Source organism: Canis lupus, chromosome 4 (genome assembly GCF_048164855.1).
Source record: "Canis lupus baileyi chromosome 4, mCanLup2.hap1, whole genome shotgun sequence".
NCBI lineage: Eukaryota > Metazoa > Chordata > Mammalia > Carnivora > Canidae > Canis > Canis lupus.
In genome coordinates, this window is record NC_132841.1 from 17461830 (window position 1) to 17476471 (window position 14642).

Consider the following 14642-nt stretch of genomic DNA (forward strand, 5'->3'; position numbering starts at 1 on the left):
CCAGTGAGCAACTAAATAGTTGGATCCCAAATTAAGAGAATAGAAGATTATTTTTATGAGCCAAAATGTTGATTTTTTTTTTGATAGGCTCATTCTAAGGAACCAAGAGATAATGATCTGTACCACAAAGTTATTGCAGTGTTTTCAGTGAGTTGAATATACTGTCCTAGATAATTTCTGATTTATAGAAATCATTAGATTCAGATTGTTGTGGTTTATGATCTTGCTATTTGTTGATAAAAGCCTTTCTATATTTTACATTCTTGTAAACTTGTTCTCAGCCTAACTGTACAAAGAGGTAAAGCAACACTTCAGAAATGTAATTTTTCTTTTTTTTTAAGATTTTATTTATTTATTCATGAGAGACAGAGAGAGAGAGAGAGAGAGAGAGAGAGAGAGGGAGAGAGAAGCAGAAACACAGGCAGAGGGAGAAGCAGGTTCCACACAGGGAGCCAGGTATGGGACTCCATCCCAGGTCTCCAGGATCACTCCCTGGACTGAAGGAGGCGCTAAACCGCTGAGCCACCCGGGCTGCCCAGAAATGTAATTTTTCTTGTGGTAAAGGGACATTTGTTAACATTAAGAGAGTCCAGGCAAGTTTCATGCCATGACAACATAAAAAACTATATTCTCTTATTATAACATTCAGTCTCTTGTTATCAAGAGTAGATGGAGGTATCGATTAGAAGCTGTATCCATAGTTTTATGCCATAAAGTCACCTTCAAAGTCTACAGATGTATAATTCCCTGCGTTTTATGTACTATAAATCCTTTAAAAAATGTATGTGTTGCCTCAGCAAAGTGGGTTTAGAGGAAACATACCTTAACATAATAAAGACCTTATATAAAAAGTACACGGTTAACATCATATACTCACTAGGGGAAAATTGAGAGTTTTCCCCAAAGGTAAGGAACAAGAAAAGGATGTCCACTCCCACCACTGTAATTCAACACTGGAAGTCCTAGCCATAGTAATCAGACAACAAAAAGAAATAAAAGGCATCCAAATTGGTAAGGAAGAAGTAAAACTTTCTTTATTCTCAGATGACAGGATACTAATATACAAAACTCTAAAGTTTCCACCAAATAATTACTAAAACTGATAAATGAATTCAGTAAAGTCATGGGTACAAAATCAATGTGCAGAAATCTATTACATCTTATACATCAATAATGAAGCAGAAGAAACAGAAATTAAGAAAACAACCCCATTTACAATTGCACCAAAAATAGTAAGACATCTAGAAATAAACCTGACTAAAGAGATACGTACTCTGAAAACTATAAAATGTTGATGAAAGAAATTGAAGGCAACACAAAGAAATGGAAAGACATTCATTGCTCATGGATTAGTAGAGCAAATATTGTTAAAATGTCTATATTACCCAAGACAATCTACACACATAATGCAATCTCTATCAGAATACCAAGAGCATTTTTCACAGACTGAAACAAAGAATCCTAAAATGTGTATGAAACCACAAAAGACCCCAAACAGCCAAAGCAATCTTGAAAAAGAAAAGCAAAACTGGAAGCATCACAATTCCACATTTCAAGTTATGTTAGAAGGCTGTACTAATAAAAGCAGTATGGTATTGGTACAAAAATAGACACATAGATCAATGGAACAGAATAGAAACCTCAGAAATAAACCCACAATTATATGGTCCATTAATCTTCAATTAAGTGGAAAAGAATATCCAATGGGAAGAAGACAGTCTCTACAACAAATGGTGTTGGGAAAATAGGACAGCTATATGCAAAAGAATGAAACTGGACCACTTTCTTACACAATTCACAAAAATAAATACAAAATGTATTAAAGATCTAAATTTGAGATCTGATACAATAAAAATCTTTGAAGAGAGCACACGTAGTAATTTATCTGACATCTATCATAGCAACATTTTCCTAGAGATGTCTTCTGAGGCAAGGAAAATAAAAGCAAAAATAAACTATTGGGACTACATCAAAATAAAACGTTTCTGTGCAGTGAAGGAAATGACCAACAAAATTAAAGGCAACTTATAGAGTGGGAGAAGATATGTGCAAATAACATATCTGATAAAAATTTAGTATCCAAAATATATAAAAGAACTGATATAACTCTACACCCCCAAAAATAATCCTTAAAAGTGAGCAAACACCATGAACAGACATTTCTCCAAAGAAGACATCCCAATAGCTAACAGACGCTTGAAAAGATGCTCAATATCACTTATCATCAGGGAAATACAAATCAAAATTACAAGGAGATATCACCTCACACCTGTCAGAATGGCTAAAACCAACAACACAATAAACAACAAGTGTTTGTGAGGATGTGGGGGGAAAAGACACCCTTGTGCACTGTTGGTGAGAATGCAAATTGGTGCAGTCACTTGGAAAACTACAGTATGGAGGCTACTCAAAAAGTTAAAAATAGAACTATCCTATGATCTAGTAATTGCACTACTCTGTATTTACCCCCAAATATCAAACACTAATTCAAAGGGATACATACACCCCTATTTTGTAGCAGCATAATTTGCTACCCAAATTATGGGTTCAGCTCAAGTGTCCACTGATAGATGAATGGATAAAGAAGGCATGGTATATACATATACATACATATACAGTATTTTTATATAGTTTATATATATTTTATATATACTATATATACATATACATATACATATATACATATATATGTATACACATTTTAGGATTATAGGATAGAGATTTCATTATGTGTGTAGATCGCCTTGGGTAATATAGACATATATAATGTGTATATATATATATATATGTATATATAATGGAATGAAATCTTGCCATTTGCAATGAGATGGATGGAGATAGAGTATTATGCTAAGTGAAATACGTCCATCCGAGAAAGACAGATACCATATGATTTCACTCATACGTGGAGTTTAAGAAACAAAACAATGAGCAAAGGAAAAAATAGAAAGGAAGAAACCAAGAAATTGACACTCAACTATAGAGAATAAACTGATGATTACCAGAGGGGAGGTGAGTAGGAGATGGATGAAATAGATAATGGGCGGTAAGAGTACACTTATGGTGATGAGCACCAAGTAATGTATAGAATTGTTGAATCACTATATTGTATACCTGAAACTAACATAACATTGTATGTGAACTATACTGAAATCAAAATACTTGAAAATAAAAAAAGACCGTTGGAAATTCTAAAAAAAAAAAAAAAGTGCTGAATGAATAAATGAAATTGCATTACATGTCACACAGCTTCCTGTTGCAATATTCTATGTGTGTGTAAAGCATGTTCACACTGAAGTATCTCTATTACAATCTTCATTAGGTAGATGAAAGAATTTGGGCACAAAAAGTTTAACAACTATGCTTAATGTACAGAGGACTGTGACAGTTTTGCATCCTCTTAATTCTCACCCCCCTATATCTTCTCTATTTTGGAACTCCAACATTATACCCTGCAAAGTAAGGGACTTATAGATTTTTATTGTTGTTCTATTTTGTTTTTATTTCTCTGCTTTGTGTCACTGCCTCCCTCTTAGGTGTCATATTGACTTTAATACAATTAAGGATTAAACTCAAGTCAATGATCTTTTTATTGGGCAGCCGGTGTGGCTCAGCGGTTTAGCGCCGCCTTCCGCCCAGGGCCTGATCCTGAAGACCCGGGATGGAGTCTCATGTGGGGCTCCCTGCATGGAGCCTGCTTCTCCCTCTGCCTGTGTCTCTGCCTCTCTCTGTCTCTATGTCTCTCATGAATGGGTAGATTAAATATTTAAGAAATAATAAACCTTGGTACTGTAATAATGAGTAAGACATTACCTGTCTTCTAACAACTACACTTTTCCCTAGAGAACAGAACCATTGCACAATGTGATGCAACAGTAATACTATTAATAGTAATAGAATTACAACTAACATTCTTTAGTGTTTTATGACAGCACTTTGTTACATACTTTGCTTATAAACTGGATAACTCCGTTTTTCCTCACAATGTCTTAAGATATTAATATTCTGGGCAGCCGGGGTGGCTCAGTGGTTTAGCGCCACCTTCTGCCCAGGGCGTGATCCAGGAGACCCAAGATCGAGTCCCACGTCGGGCTCCCTACATGGAACCTGCTTCTCCCTCTGCCTGTGTCTCTGCTTCTCTCTCTCTCTCTCTCTCTCTCTCCTTCATGAATAAATAAATAAATAAATAAATAAATAAATAAATAAAATACTTTTAAAAAGAAATTGATATTCTTATTTTCATTTTGTACATCTGATACTTGAGTCACCAAGTGGTTAAATAAAATATTGCTAAAATAAGTGCCAGAGGTACCATTCATCTAAACACTCTAGTTCCAGGGCCTTCTCTTGAAACTATTATATTATAATGTATTTCAATTGAAATTGCATACTATTTTATAAAATTTATGTTGAGAAACATCTAGAGTTAAGGAGAAGTGATCTCAAGGATGCTTCATAAAAGAAATAAAAGACAAGATGGACCTTAACGCATGAATTTGACTGGCAGATACAAGGCAAATAAGAGTATTGTATAGAAACCACATCACAGGAAAAAACATCAACATATGAGAATATACAACTTCAGGAGAACGGAGACTCTGTCTGATTTGTACATTGCTAGATCTTCAAAGCCTAAACTAGATGCTGAATAATTGTTCAATGGCAGGAGGAACTAGAACCATATGCCATTACATTTTATATTGTAAGTCATAAACAACATTATCGGTAGTTTATGTGCACGTTAAAATGCTCACTGTAAGTATAGTATGCTAAACTATTTTAATATTATGTTCTGTCTTCATTAAGAATAATTTGAAAATAATGTTTCTACAAAACCCTTTCTCATCATCCCTAAATATCAACAACAACAAAATGGAAATACCAACTATATGCAAACCTTGCCTTTATGATCTCAAAGTTCTTATGCTATACCTTTTTAATGTTTTTTACAGTGAATGTCATTTGGCAATTTACTGCAGTTTTTAAGGTTCTTTCTTACACACACACCCTACTTTTTATTATCTGGGAAAATGTCCTTTGTAAAGCTGATAAAGTTATGAAGACAATATCTCAAACAGAGGCAAATTTGCTATGTAAGTAATCTATCATCAAACTTTTAATGACAGTTAAGATAAATCATAAATTCTTGGTAAGAACATATGTTGGGTAGAGCAACTAAACTTTTATAGAAGTGGGTTCTAGATAGTGGTACCTGGGTGGCTCAGTGGTTGAATGTCTGCCTTTGGCTTATTTTGTGATCCTGGGGTCCTGGGATGGATTCTGCATCGGGTTCCCTGCAGGGAGCCTGCTTCTCCCTCTGCCTTTGTCTCTGCCTCTCTCTTTGTGTCTCTCATGAAAAAATAAATAAAAAATCTAAAAAGGAAAAAAAAAATGAGTCCTAGATAAATGACCCAAAACCATAATCAAACTTAGGTGGCATGGCAATGGTAATTTTTAAAAATACAACTTCAGTGTATATAATATATATTCAGTATATTTATATTTATATTTATATTTATATTTATATTTATATTCCAAAAAAATTGTCAAACCAAAGTAGCCCATGTAGATCAGGAAACTGCTGGCCAAGAATTGGTGAGGTCATATTTGCTAGTGCAGTAATATCACAGGCCATTATTACTATTGGAAATACCATATCAACAACTAACTGGCTTTGATACATGGATTTCCCAGGGAGGAGGCATGGGTCCTTGGAGTTCTTCCGAATTTTCACAGAACTCAGAACACCTAATATGTAAATGACTTTTGCAAGGTCCATCTTCAAGATCTCCTTGTCAAAGACTCGTGATACAAGGGAATTGCCTGTTTCATTCCATTCTGGAAGGGCTCTTCAGTTTTACACAAACTGTTATTTTTTTAGATGTGCTTTTTTTAGATGTGCTCAGCTGTTGATTTGTGTAGAAAAATGTCAGTGCTTCAATGATTCCGTGATGATTAATGAAAATAAAACTAGGAATAGATGAAACATGAGATGCCTTTTATATTCAGTCATTAGTAGCCATATAGGGAGTTCTGAAAGGCCCATTAAAACAGATTATTATAACAAGGCAAATTAATGGTTTCTTTAGAGTTTAGAAAATAAACTCGATGAGTTATATGAGAAATTCATTACCAAAAATCATTTTTCATATCTGAATAATAAATTACAGGCTATGTACAACCAATTTAGATCCATTTTTGTGATGACATATTTGACCTGCCTTTGTTTATGGAATAAATGCAGCTGCTAAATGTGTTTATATAATAACTAATTAATGGTTGATGGTCCATCAACTTGATCTATGAACTCTATTGTAAAGAAAGCAAATAGAAACTACCAAATTGTGTTCCATGCCTTGAAGCAGCCAAGAATCTTATCAGGAAAATACTTTGAAATAACTTTTTTTAGCAGGGTATATTTTATTATTTTGCACAGTAATATGCAAGTCAAATAGCTCATTTCAGAAGTGCTATTTTTCCCCAAGTAAACTGATTACCAACAGAATCTCTACTCATCTCCATCTGTTGAGAAGTAATACACCTTAATTTCAAAATATCACCTTAAGATAATGTATTTTGAGGTGAATAACTTTTAGGGGGCAAGTAAAGTTAATGGGGAAAATTGTTTTTTTTACAACAGAAATTTTACACATATATTGGATTTATGTATGTTGACATTTTCTATTCAAAATAAGAATATGAAAGTTAGCTTTAAGTTTCTATTTAAATCATGGCTGGAGAGCAGGCATTTGTCTCCTTTTCCTTCTGAAATCTCATTGTTATTCAGTGAAAACTACACAAAGGAATAATCTCCTAAACCCTATCAAGCAGCATATGATATGGTTATCAGCAGATGAGAACTCTTAATAAATTTCTGGAAAATGGAATATGGAAAGTAAATTGATGGATGAAATGATGAAAGTAAGCCACTACCTAGGATTAGTATTTAGGTGAAATTCACAGCTGTGGTGAAGATGCTTTGAGGCCCCTGGTCCAGGCAATGGGCAGGGCAGGGGGTACTAAAAAATGAAGGTTGATTCTCTATTTAACTATGGAACAGCTAGGCAGCTCAACATCCTATTTACCTTCCTTTTATGAGAGCAGAACAGCCAGTTTTTTACTCCCTGGTCAAAAAATAATGAAATTTAGTGAACTATTTGCTTTCTAGTATTGGGGTTAGTGCTTCTGAGTTAAGTGCTCTTCACTCCGGCATTGCCTAAATACCACAATAACTTAAGAGGAAGTACATTGCTGGATTTTTCATTTTTTGCTGTAAACATTAAATCAGCTAAAACCAGCAGATGAAAGAGGAAAACAAAGAAACAAACAAACAACAACAACAACAACAAAAAACTAAAGGAAAAAAATCTTAATTCCATAATGGAAGGAGGAAAATATTTAGGCATGAAATGATACAAATAAAGGGAAATAAATCCTAAAAGGAAAAAAAATGCAAGATCTAATTAGAATTGAAAATTAATAGAGAACTAGAAGTCAATGTTTTGGGGGAAGGTACTTCTTCAGAGCAAACAAACGAACAAAATAAAGTAAATAATCTGGGATTCAGGACACAGTGAATGGAAAGACAAGAGTGCAGTGCAGTGAAATCTCAGGGTGACAACTAGGTTGCCGGCCTAATCTGAGAAAAGATCTCTCTCTTTTTTGACCAAGGAGTAAAAAACTGGCTGTTCTGCTCTCATAAAAGGAAGGTATATAGGATGTTGAGTTGCCCAGCTGTTCCATAGTTAAATAGAGAATCAATCTTCATTTTTTAGTACCCCCTGCCCTGCCCATTGCCTGGACCAGGAGCCTCGAAGCATCTTCACCACAGCTGTGAATTTCACCTAGAGAAGGAGTTTGAAAAGTCTAGGAGGGAATGTGGCTAGCAAACACACTAGAGGAGTACATGAAACTCTGGATAGGGTAGATATATTGTGGCTATAAGAAACACTCATTACACTTTTGTTAATAGAAAAGAAAGGCAATTAAAAGCCCCAGGAAACAAAATATGTAGACCATCATTTACATATAAAATACACATTAAATGCAATTTGAATTTAAGCAAACAGTGGAGAGTAGGACAAAAATTGATCTTGCTTTGATGCTAGACACATTTTATGTGGTGCAAGAGTTGTCATGTTGGGTATAAAGACAAAGAAAAGTAATTCTAACATAATAATTAGCTCTGATGCTAAAAAATCCACACAATAATTTCTCTCTTTAATATTGAATTTATATCATAATAAATTATTAAAATATGTATATTATATATACATATATATTATACTTTTTAGAATTTGGAAACTAGCTGTAGAGGAAGCCAATGACTTAAATGTTATTACAGAACAGAATGCAAACAGTACCAAGTAAAGTCAGGCAAAAAATGTTGCAAGAATAAAATGGTGGGAGGGGTTTGTAGGAAAACATAGTTGTTCTAAAATTTTTATCTGAAATAGTGGAACATTTGGAGAAAACGTATCAAGTAGGTGGGGTATAAAACAGATTTAAGCACATTTTATATTTAGTAGTATCTAAGAGAATCATACAAATAAATAATGCACTGTTTGATCATTACCACCAAAATATTCCACTGTCTTTATGTACTTCTTTGTTTATCCATTAACAAGGACTTCTTGGTCGTGCCTAAGTTTTGGCAATTATGAATGAAGCTGCTATAAACATCTGTATGCAGGTTTTGGTATGGACATAACTTTTCACCTCATTTGGTAAATATCAAGGAGTGCAATTGCTGTAATATATGGCAATCCTATGTTTAGTTTTCTGAGAAACTGTCTTCCAAAGTGACTATACCATTTTACATCTCCATCAGCAATGAATGAGCGTTCCTGTTAGCCCATATCCTCCACACCATTTGGTATGGTCAGTGCTTTGGATTTTTGCCATTTTAATAGTGAATAGAGGTATTCATTGTTTTAATTTGCATTCCCCTGAGGATATATGACCTTGAGCATCATTTCATATGTTTATTTGCCACCTATATGTATTCTCGGTGTAATTACACATCTTTTGCCCATATTTTAATCAGGTTGTTTAAAGAGTTCTTGTATATCTTGGATAACAGTATTTCATCTAAGGTTTGTCTTTTCATTCTCTTGACATTGTCCTTCATGGAGCAGAAGTTTTGCATTTTAATGAAGTCTAATTTATTAATTTTTTTCACGAATTGTGTCCTTGGTATTTTATTTAAAAAGTCAGTCAAACTTGTATGTTATCTTCTAGGAGTTTTACAGTTTACATTCTATATTTAGGTCTATAATCCATTGGAGTTAATTTTTGTGAAGAGTATAAAGTCTGTGCCTAGAATCATGTTTTCCATGTAAATGTCCAATTATTCCATCATCATTTTATCAAAAAACTATCTTTGCTTCATTGTATTGTAATTGCTTCTTTGCCAAAGATCAACAGTGTCTTTGTATATTTGTATCACTCTATTGCATTACATTTTAAAAGGTGGTATAACATGTCTAACAATTATTTACGCTATCATCCTTTGGAGATGTTTCTGATTTAGTGACTTGAACAGACTCAAAAAAGAAAACACAGGAGGAGAAACTTAGTGGGGGAGGTGCCTGGGTGGCACAGGCAATTAAGAGCCCAACTGTTCTCCACGTTCTGATGTCCAGGTGTGCCTGGCATCAATTTCTCTGCTTTTTGAATCTCTTTGGCATTTTACTGTATGTAATTTAGATTTATTCAACAAGCAGATATCAAATACGTAATGTATATCAGGTCAGGCTACACTAAGATAGTGCATGTTTCATGATAGAAACTGCAAAAAACCAAACTGTACATGTTTTAGGTATCCATTATAATTCAATGGGATCAAAGCACCAAATATGATGGAAGGGGACTTTATTTTCATTATTTAGAATATTGAAAACATTTTGACTATCTGCCACTGGTTAATTCTAATAATGGTCCACTATGTGAAAAATAGTCCTCAAATAGAGAAAATTTGAGACTTTCTCTATGGTTATAAGGCAATATTATACCTACCTCTAAAATATCTCTCAGAATAAAATCTGTTGAGAAAGTAAAACTTCTTAGTACATTATTACAGAGAATTTTAAATGTTTCTGTGCAATAAATGAACTCCATAATAAGTATTTTTATGACTTGTTTCTGAATTAATATCTATCATTAAGAGAGGAAATGAAGATAATTTCCTGTTGGGGTGCATGTATGTGTGGAAAAAGACAGGGATGGAAGAGGTAGAGAGATGGGAAAAGAAGTGAAAGTTTAGAAGCTTAGATTTTATTATCACATATTTCCTTAATAGTTACTTGATGAGTTTTTTTTTTTTTTTTAACATTTTTGACATTGTACTGAAATCTTGGAAAATTTCAGTATGGTATCCTGAATTCTTTACTTTAGGAGACAAAATAATTCCTTGATTTGACTTAGTTATACATAGAAAGAGCTGGAAAAGGATAGCTCAAATTGATGTCATTTTTAAAATTAGTTACATGGATATTTTAAGAAGAGATGAAGCTTGAGGAAAAGAAAAGAAAAAAGTAAGGTACCTTTCTATGAGAGAAACCATTAAAATGCTATTTTGGTCTACTATTTGCCACAGATATATCTATAAAACAAACTTTCATATTTTTTCTAATTTCTTTTATTAAAAAGTGAACTATTGGTGAAAATGTCAATTGGTGCAGCCCCTATGAAACAGAGTATGGAGGTTTCTCAAAAAATTGAAATAGAAATACCATAAGACCCAACTATTCCACTTGTAGGTATTTACCTGAATGAAACAAAAGCACCAGCGCCAGAAGATACCTGCACTCCATAGTGCAGCATTATTTATGGTAGCCAAGATATGGAAACAACCTAAGTTTCCATCTAGGCATGGGTGTATAAAGAAATTGTGGTGTATATTTACAACGGAATATTATTCTATCATAAAAGAGAATGAATTCTTGCATTTGTGACAGTGGGGATGGACTTTGGGGGCATTATTCTAAGTGAAACAAGTCATATAAAAAAGGACAGATGCCATATCATGTCCTAAACATGGAATCCAAAAGGGAAAAAAAGTTCATTGGTACAGAGAACAGATGGGTGGTTGACAGAGGCAGGGATCAGGGATGGAGAAAATGGGCAAAGGGGATCAAAGGGTTAAAAATAAAAGAAATAAAATAAAGATGCCTTTCTGATTTAAAAAAAAAAAGCTGAGTAACAAATTATGTCATTATTTTCTCCATTCCTTTGAGTAATGTAGCCGAATTTATATTTTATATGCTTTAAGACAGAAGAAGCAGAAATTTTTCAGTCAATGAAGAAACCAGATCCAAACGTATGCTTTATTTTATAACTCAGCTTGTCTTTTTGTGTTTTGTCTGAGAGTCATGTAATGATGGCGGAGTAAGTTTTTGCCAATTTCTGATATTTATGTGGGATAGCCTGATTTAAAATATAGTCAAAACGATGCACATAATATTCCTCTGGGGCCTTTAGAAGCAGCACTTCAAGAGGCAGGTTGTTACCCTCTGGGGCGACAGAAGGCACAGTGTAATGAGAAGCCCTGGTAATGCTGACCAGGAAAAATTCCCTGTGACTTCCGACACCGAGAACACTGAGAAGAATGGTTTCATACTGAACTCCAAAGTCAAAGCCAAAAAGATAGACAGTGAATTGCAAGCATTGTTTGGCTTTGGGAATGCTTCTCTGTTGAACATGTTGCTCCACAAGAAGCAGCATCCAAGCTTCATTTAATGAGTGATGATAATTTTCAGACTTTTAGATAGGCTGGGGTGTATTTTAAATATATGGAAGCATGTAGTGTTAGCACAATAACAGTCTCTGGAATAGATCAGCTCATCATGAACATCCGTTGTCCCAGTTCTAAGTCCCTACCTCAAGCAGTTTGGTTTGAGTATCCAAAGGATTTTGAAAACCTAAACATACTGATCTATAAGCAGGTTGCTGCCACTGAATTTCTAGACTACTATCTGAAATACCAGCACTTGCCACTCCCACCCCCACAATATCACAATCCCTGCTGTTTTGGTCAGTTAATCAAGTGACTGTGGGATGCCTGGGTGGCTTAGTGGTTGAGCATCTATCTTCAGCTCAGGTCATGATCCAGGAGTCCTGGAATCGAGTCCCGCATCAGGATCCCTGTGGAGCCTGCTTCTCCCTCTGCCTATATCTCTGCCTCTCTCTCTGTGTCTCTCATGAATAAATAAAATCTTTAAAAAATCAAGAGGCTGCATTTATATTCATATTTATTATGAGATTTGTGTTAATATGTTCAGAATTTTAGTTCCTAAAATGTTGGTAGTGCTGTTAAAGGATTTTAATTACAGAGAGAAAAAAATATTTTTTAAATTGAATTGCTTATTTCCTCTTTGCAAATATACTCTTGACATATTTTTATTTAAATCCTTCTGTAACAACAACAACAAAATTGAAACAACATTTTAACTTTTAAATATAAGTTTCCTATAATGTCCAAGGACCATATTTTCAATAAATATTCTAAACTATTCCTAGAAAATTAATGCTTTTTGTTCATAGATGGGTAAATATGTAAATAAAATATTTTAGGGATCTCTATATTTTTTCTATCCAATATTAAAGGCAGTTATATTATGGGAAATTGAAAGACTAAATCCTTTATTTTTATGTCAACATTTGGTGAATAAAAACATCTTTAGAAAAATATAGTTATAGCTTATAGAAATTAATTGTAAATATGTTATTACAAATTTGAACCTCTAATACATTCTATATAAATTTGAAAATAGCACATAAACAATACATTAAAATTTTAACAATGCCAATTAATGTCTAGAAAGATTATCTGTTTTCAGATATATGTTTTTCAGTAGTGGAAAACTTCCAACTTTCATAATAGGGAAGACACTTCAGATATATTCAGTGTGACTTCATAGTATAGACATAGACCCAAATAATTAAGCAAGTTATATACCAGAAATTTGTAATAGACATCAGTCATAATTATTACATGTCCACAAAATTAAATGGATTATTTCTGTGCAAAATATCTGTCTTAGATACAGATATTTTGCACAGATAATACAGATAATTTTCAAGCTATTCTTAGAAAAATCCATCTTGGGCCACCTGGATGGCTCAGTCAGTTGAACGCCTGCTTTTGGTTCAAGTCATGATCTCAGGGTCTTGGGATCCAGCCCAGCAATGGGCTCCCTGCTTGGCAGAGAGCCTGCTTCTCCCTTTCTCTGTGCTGCTTCCCCTGTTCTATCTCTCTCTCTCCCTCTCAAATAAATAAATTAAATCTTTTTTTAAAAATCCATCTTATTTTATATATTTTTTCACTAGGTGGAGATTGGAAACAAATGATTACTAAGGTCCTGTCTGATATCTAAGATACTCTGATTGTTTCTCCCCTCCCCATTCAAACAAATATCCTATAAAAATGCAATTTTTCTAGCTGTAAGTTTATAAAGTAAAAGCATTCTTTTGGATTTATGCTGTGGACCTTCTTTATGTACCAAGAGAAAATTTTCTTAATATTGAGTCACAATATTCTGCATGTATATAGTCGAAAATAGTTCAGTTACGTTCTGTTGCTCAGCTTAAAATTTATTTGGCAGACTTTTCTTAGAGTTTTCAGGACTCCATTCAAGTATGACCAGCTCTCTGCAACCTTGCCTGACACCCTTCCCTTTCAAGCAAGTAGAATCAACCTTTGTGGGGTTTGTATTCTCACTGCAGCCTCAATAGTTTTCTATTTTTGTCATAGTCATTCTATTGCCCATGATTCTTTATAAATCTTTTGTCCCTTGATAAACATAAGCTAACCAAGGACAAATTCTTATTTATCTTATTTGTTTCTAATGTCTAGCATAATATCTGGTACCAGATAGGTGTCCAATGATTATTTAAAAATGAGTTAGTGTATAGATAAGAAACTCACAGGTGGCTTCTATAAATTTGCTTCATTTGCATAATTCTATATCCTATAAGACTAAAATTAGAAAGTAGGGATTGTTTCTGGTTTCCTAAAAAATGATCTCTTCCATAAAATAACTTAATAGTATATTATTTGGATAGTGTACAATTTATATTGAATTTCAACAAGGGAAGCTTGTCTGTGACTAAGCTTTTAAATTATTTTATTCTGTCATTAAATATCAATCGACTTTTAAAACTGCTATCCAAAAATCTAAACAAAATCCGCATCAGGTTTAAAATAATGTAGTAAAAGAAGAGCCAATGAAATTACCACTAGGAGTTAGAGGATAGTAATATCACCAAGAATGTGTGCTTGTATCTACTTCCATTTATTCCATACTTAAAGCATTTCTTCTCACTTGATAGCTCGCTTCTGAGTGACTGGAAATATTTTGTCCTGCTTCTTTGAAATTCACTTTTGCAAAGTATATCATAAGAAATACACAGGGTAGGGATCCCTGGGTGGCACAGCAGTTTAGCGCCTGCCTTTGGCCCAGGGCGCGATCCTGGAGACCCGGGATTAAATCCCACGTCGAGCTCCCGGTGCATGGAGCCTGCTTCTCCCTCTGCCTGTGTCTCTGCCTCTCTCTCTCTCACTGTGTGCCTATCATAAATAAATAAAAATTAAAAAAAAAAAAAGAAATACACAGGGTATTCTTTAAAATCCAATGTAAAAT

At 33.9% G+C, this 14642-nt stretch overlaps 1 long non-coding RNA gene across 4 annotated transcripts in view; it reads right to left on the minus strand.

Moving 5' to 3' along the window:
* Positions 1-14642, minus strand: part of LOC140631910 (uncharacterized) — a 70682-nt gene that overhangs the window by 25676 nt on the left and 30364 nt on the right. For 3 of the 4 annotated variants that reach the window (XR_012029460.1, XR_012029458.1, XR_012029457.1), the window contains 2 exons: positions 14237-14569; positions 5213-5373 (listed from right to left, as the gene is read on the minus strand). This is a non-coding gene — a long non-coding RNA (uncharacterized lncRNA). The remainder of the gene's footprint in view (positions 1-5212; positions 5374-14236; positions 14570-14642) is intronic. The other variant, XR_012029459.1, reaches the window with a different exon arrangement.